Source organism: Solanum stenotomum, chromosome 1 (assembly GCF_019186545.1).
Source record: "Solanum stenotomum isolate F172 chromosome 1, ASM1918654v1, whole genome shotgun sequence".
Classification (NCBI taxonomy): Eukaryota; Viridiplantae; Streptophyta; class Magnoliopsida; order Solanales; family Solanaceae; genus Solanum; species Solanum stenotomum.
In genome coordinates, this window is record NC_064282.1 from 65,187,016 (window position 1) to 65,200,843 (window position 13,828).

Below are 13,828 nucleotides of genomic sequence, written 5' to 3' on the forward strand. Positions count from 1 at the left end.
ACGTTCAGAGACATTGAGGAAAGGAGAAGCATTGGAGAAGTAGCTTGCCTGATTTCAGTTCTTCGGTGGAGGTATGTTATGATTTATTCTATGTGATTTGTAGACTCTTAATAGCGATTGATATTCATTGAGTCATATTGCGAAGTTCTCTATGTACTTGGTTTTGTGGTTTGAATAATCTATGTGTTGTTTGTGATTGGTCTGAAATCATGAGACCGTAAAATTTATAATCTTGAACCTTCTCTATCAAAGTGATGCCTTGAATAAAGAAGGCTTGATGAAATATTGTTAATGAAGTGAAAAGTGATGATAATAAATGATAAATTAACAATATTATTGGATCGGGTGTCACATTTCGACACTGTATTAGTGGATATGGTGTCACGTTCTGACACGATATTATTGGATCGGGTGTCATGTTCCGACACGGTATTATTGGATCGGGTGTCACGTTCTGACACGATATTATTGGATCGGGTGTCACATTCCGACATGGTAACGTTAAAGAAAAATTTATTGAATTAACTTAATGTACTCACTCTCAAAGAACCCATTTCTCAAATGAGCGTGGTGTGGAGGCACGAGTTCTCGTGTGTGTGTGTTTGATATTGTGACTGATTACGTAATTCCTTCGGTGTTGTTGTCACTTGTTCATGTTGTTTGTTGTGTGTCACATGCTAAGTGCTATAGTTGATTTCATGTTATTAATTTATGCATAACAATTCCTATTTTGGGTCGGCAAATGATATCTACTCAGTACATGTTGCCATGTACTGAGCCCTACTTGTGTTTTTCTTTGTTTTCATTTTGTGGAGTGCATCGAGTGTACCAATAACTTCGACTTGCCCTCGACTCTAGCCAGTCTCCAGCACCTCAGGTTCCAGGGAGAGCTTTTCATTCTAGCTCGTGTTGGATTCTCTCAGTCATGGCATGATGTCTTATGTTTTCGGACATAAACTACTTTATTCTTTTATTTTGGTGTCTTTAATACTCTTAGACTTAGTATTTGGAGATTAGATGTCCTTGGCGTGATGATTTTCAGGTTTTGGAAAATGATAGTTAATATACTTTAGTGGATTTGTGTTTCTTATATTAATAAAATTTGACCTTTCACATTATTGTTTGTATTTCATAAGTTTACAATAAATATAAGTTGGGGTTGAATTCGTTGGTTCGCCCATCTAGAAGGTTAAGTGTGGGTGCCACTCATGTCTCGATTTAGGTCGTGAAAAACTTGGTATTAGAGCTTTAGGTTCGGTGATCTCATCACAAAAGGACAAGTCTAGTAGAGTCTTGTGGAACGGTACGGGGACGCCTTTACTTTTCTTCGAGAGGCTATAGGACTTTAGGAAAACTCTATTCCTTTTTTCTTTCGTGCTATTACTTGAATCCAATTGGTACTAGGTGATACAAATTGGTATCTGACATTTTTCATCATATTTGACATATGGTCAGAACTAGAGCAAAAAAAGTGACAATACCAACACCAGAAAGAGAGGATGCATCCTTTGAAATAGGCATGCTTCTCTGATAGGCTGCAAGGCCCTGTAATTACTAACCATGATGATTTTTTTATTAAGTTCTTAAAGTTGAAACGCCCATTCTTTATGGGTACTGAATATGAAGATGCTTATGACTTCCTTATTGATTGCCATGAGTTGCTTCATAAGATGAATATAGTGGAGATACTTGGTTTTGGGTTTGTGACATACCACTTTTGGGGAGACGCCAAAATGTGGTGGCAGTCTCATGTTGAGTGCCGACCAGTAAAGGCACTACCCATGACTTGAGAAACATTTTTTAGATTCTTCATGGAGAAGTATATTCCCAAACTTTGAGGGATATGAGGAGATATGAGATCCTGAACATAGAGCAACATAATATATCTTTTGCAGCCTATGAGGCTATTTTTTGTGCTTTATCCAAATATGCGACTCAACTTTGCTTCAGTCTGGAAGAGAGGATTTGCTGATTCGCTGCTTTGTAAAGGAATTGAGGTCAGATTTGCAGATTCAAGCTTTATAGGTGGCTGCTTCAGTAAAATCATTTTAGGAAGTGGTTGATTTTGTGATGTAGGTAGAGAGGTGAAGCCAGATGACTTTGTCAATGTAACAACATTCAAGAAGTTTCGTAAGGGACGACTAGATAATGAACTTCATTACTTTGGAAAATATAGTTAGTAAAGTTGTCATAACATGTATGGGTTGCTTAGCGAATGATGAAATTATGTTGCGCCAAATTGAGGTTAGAATCTCTACAACTATTTCATAGATTGAGAGTATATCAAAGAGGGTCATGATACGACTATTAGAATAGTACCGATGCTTACTTAGTTAGAGTTATTAAGTGTGTTACTTTTGTTATCGACCTGATCTAAGAAAGACTGTAAATCGCTTGGGTTAGAGACACAATGGATTTGATAATGCTTTATAGTTATTCAATGGGTAGAAATGTGTGGGCTATTCAGGTACGATCTTCACGATAGGTGTGATATGTGATGGATCTAACAGACTTTTACGGTGTGGTTCTAGTGTTATATGGAAACAAATACATTGATTGTCATGCAGGAATACTAATTACTTAAGGAATTATCAGTTATATGACATGTTCAGATAATGAGATTTGGTGTTGCATTTACATTTGAGAAACCAACTAATGTGTTACTACGGATGTTTGGGTTGAGCATTGTCTTAAGGAAGATTTTAGTGGTGGATCTTTGGTATGGTATTAATGCATTTAGATTTTGAAGTGTATCTTGAGGATTCTAAGGGAGTACTGGTGACTTTATCTTAAGCTCCAAAAGAGTTGATTGATACTGGAATGACTAGATTATGGGTAAAGAAAGTCCCAGTGAGTATACTTGGGTGAAAGCAATTGAATATTTTAGTAAGAAAGTGTGTATAAAATTGAGTTAGTCCTTTGGGGTTTGATTGGTATAATTGAGTTAGAGGTGTCATGTCGAGGAAAATGTTGACTTTGTGGTGATATCAACGGCTAACTGAGCATGATGGTAATAAGAGTTCGTGATGGATTGTGATTGAGATGCAACTATATATTAAATATTATTGGTTAAACTAATTTTATATAGTAATAATGACTTGCAAGTATTTAAGGTTTTGCTTTTATACTATTTGTTGAGTAATGTGGTTATATGGAAAGTTTTAGGAGATGTTGGGACTCCACTCTAATAGAATTTAAAAGAGCTAGAGTCATCAGGAAAATAAAAATTAGTGGGGTATAATGTAGCCGTCAGAAGGAGGTGAGAGCAAGAATAATTTCTCTAATTCCAAGGACTAAAGAGGTATCTATAGAGGGGTTGAGAATTAGGTTCAGAGACACGTGGTTTCATCTCTTTTGCTCTGGCTATTGTAATAGCGTCATGGGATCTTCATATTGGTTAAAAACTATTAGATAAAACTTGAGAAAGTAGTGTACAGATGTTCATCTCGAGTGTGACGATAAGTTCTTTTGTGGTTTTGAGTTTGGTAATGAGTACGGTTGGATTTTTAGCAACGGATATGGTAAGGTCAATGGAGAGGCGATCAATGATAAGCTAAGATACTTGAATTAATAATAATCTTCATGGTATGAGCTAATGTTGATAGATAAGGGGATTGAGTTACACAGTTGGATTCACCATTTAATTTTTTTCATTGTAAGTCTACATTCGTAGTGATATATTTTGTCAAGGTATGAATTTGTAAGGTAAGAAATGATCGATTGCATCGGGTATTGAGCATTTGGAAGGACTTATGCATGATTTGGGTCATCATGTTTGTTAGTTTTGATTGTTAAAGGACCTAAGGCAGAAGTCCACTTAAAAGTGCTGGTTTAGAGTAAGATAATGGCCGAAATGGTTATGATGGGTGTTATTATTAAGAATGTGAGCTTTGGTGGAATGATGTGAAGAGTATATGGAGTTTGATAAATAGAGTATAGGTACGATTGTAATGGGGATCAGACCAATGGATTGTGGGTAGCTAAAATCAAATGGAGTCAACTAAATGAAAATGTTTGATATGGGATCTTTAGAGAAAACATTTAGTGTTATTCAACCTTGGTTCCGTACATTCTTATGTGACCACCTATTTCGTTCTAGACATGATTTGGAGTATGATTAACTAGTTATGCTCACACTTATTTTCATTTTTGTGGGTTGATCCCTAGTGGTGGATCGGGTGTACCAATCCTGCGATGTCCTCTTGGTTGGATAGGATGTTTGGGCAGATTTGATTATCTCAGATGACATATTTAGTGGTGTCTTGGAGTTATCGAAATATTCCAGTGGTTCTACATGTACCACCTTACTTATGAGAATTTATAGAAGAGCTACCATGAATATTTGCAGTTGTCCGACAGTCTTAATATTCATCTATTCATCAAGTTCATGTTCCGATTATGTGTGGTTGAATTAGGGACCATTGGATCTAGTTCTACCATTTTTAAGGATTATTTATAATCACCACTGCTAATTTAGCATTTCGACTGTGTTGTTAGAGGTTCTCTATGCTTTGGTGTATCACTCGATTGGTGGTTACTTGATCATTCCTTTGTTGGGTTAGATAAGTTTGATTCTTCCTTTATGAGTATTTGATGTCTACAGATCAAATTTTTATAACTTAAGCTCATGGAAAGTTTAGATTGTGAGCAGGAAATATAGATAAGATTTGTGATAGTTTGTGCATTATGAGTTTGTGGTGGTTGGTTCAGGTTCACTTCTGGTTATAACCAATATTGATTCAGGATTTTATCATGATTATGTGAGAAAAGATTCGTCCTGATGGTTGTGTCAAGGTCCTTGAGAACATGTTGCAGACGTGTGTACGATTAACTTTGGTGGTTATTGGGAATAGTTTTGTTATTAGTTGAGTTTACATAAAACAACAATTATCACTCGAGTATTGATATGGCCCCATTTGAGGCTTTGTATGAGGGGAGATGTAGGTCTCCCATTGGTTGGTTTGATGCATATGAGGTGAGACCCTAGGATACTGATCTTTCGAGGAAATGTTAGAGAATGTGAAAATTCATTTAGGAAAAGCTTCTAACAGGTCAAAGTAGACATAAAGAGTATGAAGATCGGAAGGTCAGGGACATGGTGTTTATCAAGATTGAGTAAGTGTTGTTAAAGGTTTCACCCATGAAGGGTGTAATGAGATTTCATAAGCGAGGTAACCTTAGTCCGAGGTATATTGGGCCGTTTGAAATTTTTAAGCGCGTGGGACAGGTTGCCTATGAATTGGATTTGCCTCCAAGATTATTAGAAGTGCACCCAGTGTTTTATGTGTCTATGTTGAAGGAACATCATGGTGATTGAAACTAATTTAGTCATTAGGACTCAGCCCTGCTTGATGAGAATCTATTTTATGAGGAGGAGTCGACAGCTATTGTAGATAGGGAGGACCACAAATTGAGATAAAAAGAGATTGCATATATCAAGGTTCAGTGGAAGAATCGACCGGTTGAAGATTCCACTTGGGAGAGTGAGGCTGATATGCATGAAAGATACCATACTTTTTTATCGATTCAGGTACCCTTTATTACCCTCGCCTTCTTTTGATCGTTCGAGGGCGAATGATGGGTAAATTGGTATCTAATGTAACGACCCATTTGGTCGTTTTGAGTACTAGAGATTCTTATTTCATAAAAGACTCATCTAATATTTATATATATATGTTTAATTTTAAAAAAATATAATAACTTAAATCTACCCACACTACCCCACTACATCTACCCTCACCCCATTTTCAATCCCACAACTCCCGCACACTCACCCATATACTGCCCCCACTCCCACGTACACCCACATACCCCTGTCCTACATATACTACACTACACCATCCAAAAATGAAGAAGAAAAAAGACCACATAAAGTGTAACGACCCATTTGGTCGTTTTGAGTATTAGAGTTTTTTATTTCATAAAAAACTCTTCTGATAGATTCAAAATGGGTATTTTGGACTATTCGTAACTATAATTATGAAATTAGTGGGGCAATTTTTATAATTAATTTAGTTGGTGGTTAAAGAAGATGACATTAAAATTAGTAGTGGGCCACTTTTACCATATTTATAATTAGTCATATAATAATTAGGGTAATAAATAATCTGTAGAAGAAGAAAAGAAAAGAGGGGAAGAAGAGAATTACAGAGAGCGACGTTGAATGAAGGAAAGTCGCGAGTGCTTCAGGTAAAACATTAAGACGATTAATCTATATCTTAGTGTATATCAATTTTTGATTAATGTTTTTCTATATGTTGGTTTGGGAAGAACAAAGTTTCAAAATCTATTTGGGGTGTAAGACTTTACAACTGGGGAGCGAATGCTGTTCTAGTGGGAATTATTAACAAATATTAGTGGTTAGTGATTTCATTGGATATTGCATTCTGTTGGCATCAGTATGCTACTTTTAGTAGTAAGTATATAGATGCACAGGTAGTGCTGTGATTTGAGTGTCACAGTGAGGAATTGAGTTCGCAATATTCAACCCTAAGATTATTTCAATTATCTTATTATAAATCAATTTTTGGTATATTAAGATGAGTAACTAAATACTAGGTGTATTATATCATATGAATTCCATTAGAGGTATGCTCATTGGAGGAATAAGATTTACCCTTAGGCATGCATTTTAGGAAATTGATTATAAAATTGGGTGAGCTTTGGGTCTANNGTTGGTTTGGGAAGAACAAAGTTTCAAAATCTATTTGGGGTGTAAGACTTTACAATTGGGGAGCGAATGCTGTTCTAGTGGGAATGATTAACAAATATTAGTGGTTAGTGATTTCATTGGATATTGCATTCTGTTGGGATCAGTATGCTACTTTTAGTAGTAAGTATATAGATGTACAGGTAGTGCTGTGATTTGAGTGTCACAGTGAGGAATTGAGTTCGCAATATTCAACCCTAAGATTATTTCAATTATCTTATTATAAATCAATTTTTGGTATATTAAGATGAGTAACTAAATACTAGGTGTATTATATCATATGAATTCCATTAGAGGTATGCTCATTGGAGGAATAAGATTTACCCTTAGGCATGCATTTTAGGAAATTGATTATAAAATTGGGTGAGCTTTGGGTCTAGACTAGACATATAGTAACATGGGTGCCTATAGACTCGTTAACTTATAAATTATGCATACTTGATAGATTGGGAACGTTCGGAGGCATTGAGGAAAGGAGAAGCATTAAAGAAGTAACTTGCCTGAATTCGGTTCTTCGGTGGAGGTAGATTATGGTTTATTCTATGTGATATATAGACTCTTAATAGTGATTGATATTCATTGACTGATATTGTGACGTTCTCTATGTACTTGATTGTGTGGTTTGAATAATCTATGTGTTGTTTGTGATTGGTCTGAAATCCTGAGACCGTGAAATTTATAATCTTGAACCTTCTCTATCAAAGTGATGCCTTGAATAAAGAAGGCTTGATGGAATATTGTTAAGGAAGTGAAAAGTGATGATAATAAATGATAAAATAACGATATTATTGGATTGAGTGTCACGTTTCGACACGGTATTATTGGATTGAGTGTCACGTTTCGACACGGTATTATTGGATCGAGTGTCACATTTCGACACGGTATTACTGGATCGAATGTCACGTTCTGATACGGTATTATTGGATCGGATGTCATGTTCCGACATGATATTATTGAATCGGGTGTCACGTTCCGACATGGTAATGTTAAAGAAAAACATATTGAATTAACTTAATGTACTCAATCTCAAAGAATCCATTTCCCAGATGAGCGTGGTATGGAGGCATGAGTCCTCGTGTGTGTTTGTTTGATACTGTGACTAATTACGTAATTACCTCAGTGCTGTTGTCACTTGTTCATGTTGTTTGTTGTGTGTCACTTGCTAAGTGCTTAGTTTATTTCATGTTATTACTTTATGTATAACAGTTCCTATTTTGAGTTGGCCGATTATATCTACTCAGTACATGTTGCCCTGTACTGAGCCCTACTTGTGTTTTTCTTTGTTTTCATTTTATGGAGTGCAGCGAGTGTACCAACAACTTCGACTTGCCCTCGGTTCTAGCTAGTCTCCAGCACCTCAGGTTCCAGGGTGAGCTATTCATTCTAGCTCGTGTTGAATTCTCTCGGTCATGGCATGATGTCCTAAGTTTTCGAATATAGACTACTTTATTCTTTTATTTTGGTGTCTTTAATACTCTTAAACTTTGTATTTGAAGATTAGATGTCCTTGGCGTGATGACTTTGAGGTTTCGAGAAACGATAGTTAATATACTTTATTGGATTTGTGGTTCATATATTCATAAAATTTGAGCTTCCTCATTATTTTTGTATTTCATAAGTTGTACAATAAATATATGTTGGGGTTAAATTCGTTGGTTCGCCCACCTAGAAGGTTAAATGTGGGTGTCACTCATAACTCGTTTTGGGTCGTGACATAAAGATATACACACATGCAACACACACAAAAAAAAACATACAAAAAAAGAAAGCAATACCAAAATACCCACACACACCCATTTATATACAACCCACGTACATAAGTACAGGAAAAGAGAACAACATCCAAACATTTTAATTTTCTTCCAACTACTACAACAACAAAAATACAACACACATCCAAGCCAAAAAAAAGGATTTGTTAGCGTTCTAATCGAGCTCCGGTCAATATTTTGCGGTTCTTATTTCTTCATTTAAGGTTCAGCTTTACCTTATCCCTTTAATTTTTTTATGGAGTGTGATGTAATTTTATGGCACTTGTTTTTTTTGTATAGTTTTGTTTCATTCATAATTTGATTGAAATGAATTTGGAATTAAATATATTTGTTGTTATTTATTGTTGTACAATTTTGATGCTTTAAATAAGTTTTTAGTTAACGTCATGTATAATTTCATTGAATATGAGAAATTAATTAAGGATTTAGAGTTAGTACATTGAGTTTTGTTTTGCTTAAAATAATAATTTTTGGCTTAAGATAGGTTGAATCATTAATTGAATTACTATTTGTATACAATTTCTATTGGTGTTAACATTTCCAAATCTTAATCTAAAGGAGCTTATATCAGAAGTTATACCATTTTTTTGTTTACTATTTAAATTCAACTTGTTGGACCTTATACAAATTTAGTCGAAGTTAATAATAATGATTCACTTTGAATAAGCTGTTTTAGATTTATAAAGGAAAATAATTATTTTTAACGTTAAACAAACTTTTATACACCTTTTAAAAAAATATTTGTCTCAATTAAGAACGTGGTTACACATCTTTTTTGAAACCTTAAAAGAAATTCAAGGATGTAGTGATGCACCTTGACGAAATAATTGTTAGTAATTAACTTTCATTAAATTTAAACTAAAATTGTGGACAGAGAAAATTAGGTGATGCACTCGAGAAAAGAAATCAGTTATGCTCTTAAGCTATTTATATGTCAAAAATCGAGAATGCAGTTATGCATCCGATTTGAGATTAATATCCTGAAAAAATTTGATGATAAAATACTAGCAAACAAAAAGAAATAAATAAAAATGTTGATGCTAGGGGATGTTCGGGAATTAAGAGAGAGTAAAACAAATATTGGGGTAATGGGAGCATTGTATAGGACTATTTGGTACGAACTATTTTCTTAATATTGAGTTTGTTGCTCAATAGTAGCTACAAACTCCTATTTTTTTTAAATCATATACGAAATAGGAATAATCTCATTATGTAATATAACACTATTGTGTTAAATTGTTGTCATATGCTTCTTATAGAGGTATATACTCTTAATGTTATCTTCTTTAATTTGTAGCATGATATTTTGTCATTAGAATTTTGTGGCATGATCATTTGATACATCTTGGACTAAGCAGTACACTTTTTAAAGAAAATAAATCAATTGTATCGTTTAGATTTTCAACTAATTGATGTAATTCTCTATTGTTAGGAATCTGCTTTTGAACTGCAGTAAATATAGTTTTACTGCTTTTATTTTAAGTAAGACTTAGTCAGTAAGTCGTTAGTCATGTGTTCCTATTATTTAGGAGTTAGTTAGTGAACTGCTAGGCTGTGTATTTTTTTTTCATTCTAGGTTCTTATACATGTAAAATGAAGCATTAATAAAAAACTTCTTCATCTGCTTCTATTCTTTTCTCTCTCTCGTCTTTTTTGTTCCGCTGCAACTTTGATTTTCCTTAGACATCTTATTTAGCTTAATAGTTTTAAAACCTTCAATTGGTATCATGAGCTTTATTTCTTAATGGACCTGTGTGTGTGCGTGCCAATCAAATTTTGTGAATGCTATGAACGGAGAAGCATATTTTTCTTCAATGACACCACCAACTTTTGGTTGAGAAAATTATCAAATCTGGATTGTTAGAATGCAGGCATATCTGGAAGCTTTGGATCTCTAGGAGGCATTGTAGAAGATGAATACATCATTGCTCCCTTGAGAAACAATCCGACGATGACACAAATTAAAACTCACCAAGAAGGAAAATTAGGAAATCAAAGGAAAATGCATGTTTATTTTCTGAAATTTCATCCACCGTCTTCACTCGCATCATGTCTCTAAATTCGACAAAAGAGGTATGTGATTATCTTAAGACTGAGTATGAAGGATATGAAAGAATTTGATGGATGCAAGTGCTGAATTTGGTACATGAGTTTGAGCTGTAAAGGATGGAGGATAGTGAAACCATGAAGGAATACTCTGATTGACTTCTTAACATATTCAATCACATCAAATTGTTGGGTTCCACTTTTAATGATTCAAGGATCGTTGAGAAAATCCTTGTAACGGTACCTGAAAGATTTGAGGCGACCATTACAACCTTAGAACATACCAAGGACTTGTCTAGTATTACACTAACAAAGCTCTTAAGTGCCTTTCAAGCACAAGAGCAAGGACGTGTTACGAGACAAGAAGAAGTTGTTGAAGGAGTCTGACCTACCAAGCATCAAGATGATGGATCATATAAAAAAAAAGAAGTACCAACCAATAGATGGAGAATAGGTGCAGACGCATGTCACGACCCAAGGGTACCCCCTAGACATAACATGACACATAGAACCCTGAAAGGAACCATGTAAGCCACTTAGCATATCATACCATAAGTAAAGAACAATAAAGAGTAAAAACGCATTTAAGTCCAAAAGTTTCATAAAGGAAAGCGAAAGTCTAGACTTGTCTCAATTAGCCATCTATTACAATTCTTCAATCAAAATAGGGTCACAGGCCAAAGAATATAATCCGAAAGTGAAAGTACAAGAATGAAACTACTAAATGACAACATCCGTCCTCGAACCATGAGGACTCACCAACTAGCAAGGAGAAAGATCAATTCCAAGCTTTTGCCACGATAGGGACCACCTTGAGAACCTGACCCTACACTTGGCAAAAATGTAGGAAAATATGGGTTAGTACAAAAATGCACTAAGTATGATAGTCATGCATGAAAACCTTGAAAACATTCTAAAAAGGACATTTTAGTTGGATGTATGCAATTTGCTAAGTGAAAACATCATTTTAAAGATAGTGGTACAACACAACTCATAAGCATAATCAACTCATAGGTCATCAAATCTTAAAAAGAACATACCATAGATACCCTTAAAGCCTACTTGTGCAATGCATGAATGAGATCCCATAATCCCACCCACACCAAATAAAACTTCTTAAGTAACCATAGTCTATATTTCATACTCTTGTTCATATTATTGTGCTAGTGGGAATAAGCCTAAACCGACATAGACCATGCGAGCTAACATGGAATTCGGTGACTACCCCACATCGAAAAGGGGTTGTTCTACTTGCCTAAGGTAGAACCATACTCTTAGCTTAGGTGCATCCACTAACTAAAGACCTATGTGGGCACATAGTCATGGGATATGGAGATTGCTACTAGAAACCCGGACTCGACTAAGGTAGAATGTTTCCATCTCATGAGGTATATACTTGGAAAGCCGGACTCAACTATCGTATAAGCTTCCATCTCATATTCAAATCCACTCGGTGATAGGCATTAATTCCTATAGATTACATATTAAGTCTTGACTTAAGTTCTTATTCCTGAAAGAATGTCTTGACACTTCATCCAACATAATTATACTAAAGCTCATAGATTCAATAGGTGAGACTAGTCTTCCAACCTTAGAATCACTGCATGTGACAAACCTTTCACATCATATCATCTTCATACACAAGTGTGTTCATGAGGATAACATTCCAACACAACAACAAATAGATCATAATCATAATCCATCAACACATCTAGAATCACTACCTTAGACATGGATGATAACATAATTCAAGTAACCCAATTATAACAATCATAATCTCATATTATCCTTCTATAATGAACAATTCACATCATAAGATCCAAATCGGGAAAATTGGGGATTTCATGGGTTCTTGGGGGAATTTATCATAAATCATCAATTCACTCATAATACATCATAAATCAACTATTAAAAACGTTTTTGGAAAGAACCCACAAGATTGAAGTCAAACCCTAACTTTTGGAGAAATCATTAGTTTTGAAGTTGAGTTTGGAGGGACTCCATGGATGAAGATTATTCGGACTACCATACCTTAGTTTTGATTCTACAAAGAAATTGAGTGAAAAAGCCTTGTTTTTTCAAGCCCTAGCTCCAATTTTACTCTTATTCTTCCTTGAGTTCTAGAGAGAGAAATTTTGTGTAGAAGATGAACTTTGGAGGTTTTATTTTTTGGAATAGATTCTATTTTCTCTTTCTTCAATAGAAAGGAGGGGGGTCAATTTTCTTGTAGAGCCGTATGCACAAAAGATGCCTGTACGATTGTTCAATTCTATCTTTTTTCTATTCTTTATCTTTCTTTTCTCTTTGCTTTATCATTCGAGATAGGGGAAGCTTTTATTTTGTTATATCATCAGGGTAATGATACATGAATTTCTTGGGAGAATGACTTAATTTGGGGAGTTTTGAGTCTAAAAAGCTTATATACTTTATTAGGGAAAGAGTAAAACAATGTAGTTTCAATTTAGGGAAAATAACCAAACACCCCTAAGACTTCCACTTAAAAGTTGCCAACTTACCCGCTTTAGCTCGCCAAGGGCACTTGGCGACTCGCCAAGTGGACCCTTGTTCCGCCAAATTTTTCCAGAATGCTCCCTCATGGAGCCAGCTTACTAAGCGATGTGCAGGGTCTTTGGGCGATGCGCCAACCGGGTTGGCGAGCCCCTACCTAGCTCGCCCAATATTCCAGTAGCTAGGCCAAGGGGNGGGGCTGCTCAATAGGCGATGGTGGCCCACTTGGCTAATCGCCAAGTAACTTGGGAAATGGTACTTCCCATCGCCAAGTAACTTGGGAGATGGTACTTCCCATCGCCAAGTGGATCAAGGCAGCCTCAATGTTTTCCTTTGTCTAGTTCAATGCATGATATGCCCTTGCCCCTTTTTCCTTGATGTTAATCCTCGCATTTAGCCCTAGTTTAGCTTAAAGACTTTCTGGGGTGTTACAATATCTCCCACTTGAGAACATCCATCCTTGAATGACGATCTAGACACCTTACGGGGTTAAAGACTCAAGACTAGCAGCCCATCATGCATGCAACATCAAAATAATGCACAATTTAAAGAAGGAAACATCCACTCCATCTCATACATATTCAATGCAACACAAAGAAGTAGGAACTACATCTAACAACCCATTATGCATGAAACTCAACATTTATCATATTCATAGGAGGAACTACCTTCTCCACCTAAGAGCATGCTCAACACTACATCATTGAGCCAATATGCAATTACTCTCAAAAGCATACTAAAAGCATGTTCATCAACTCATCTCATGAAGTCAAATAGGCAACTCATACTAAAT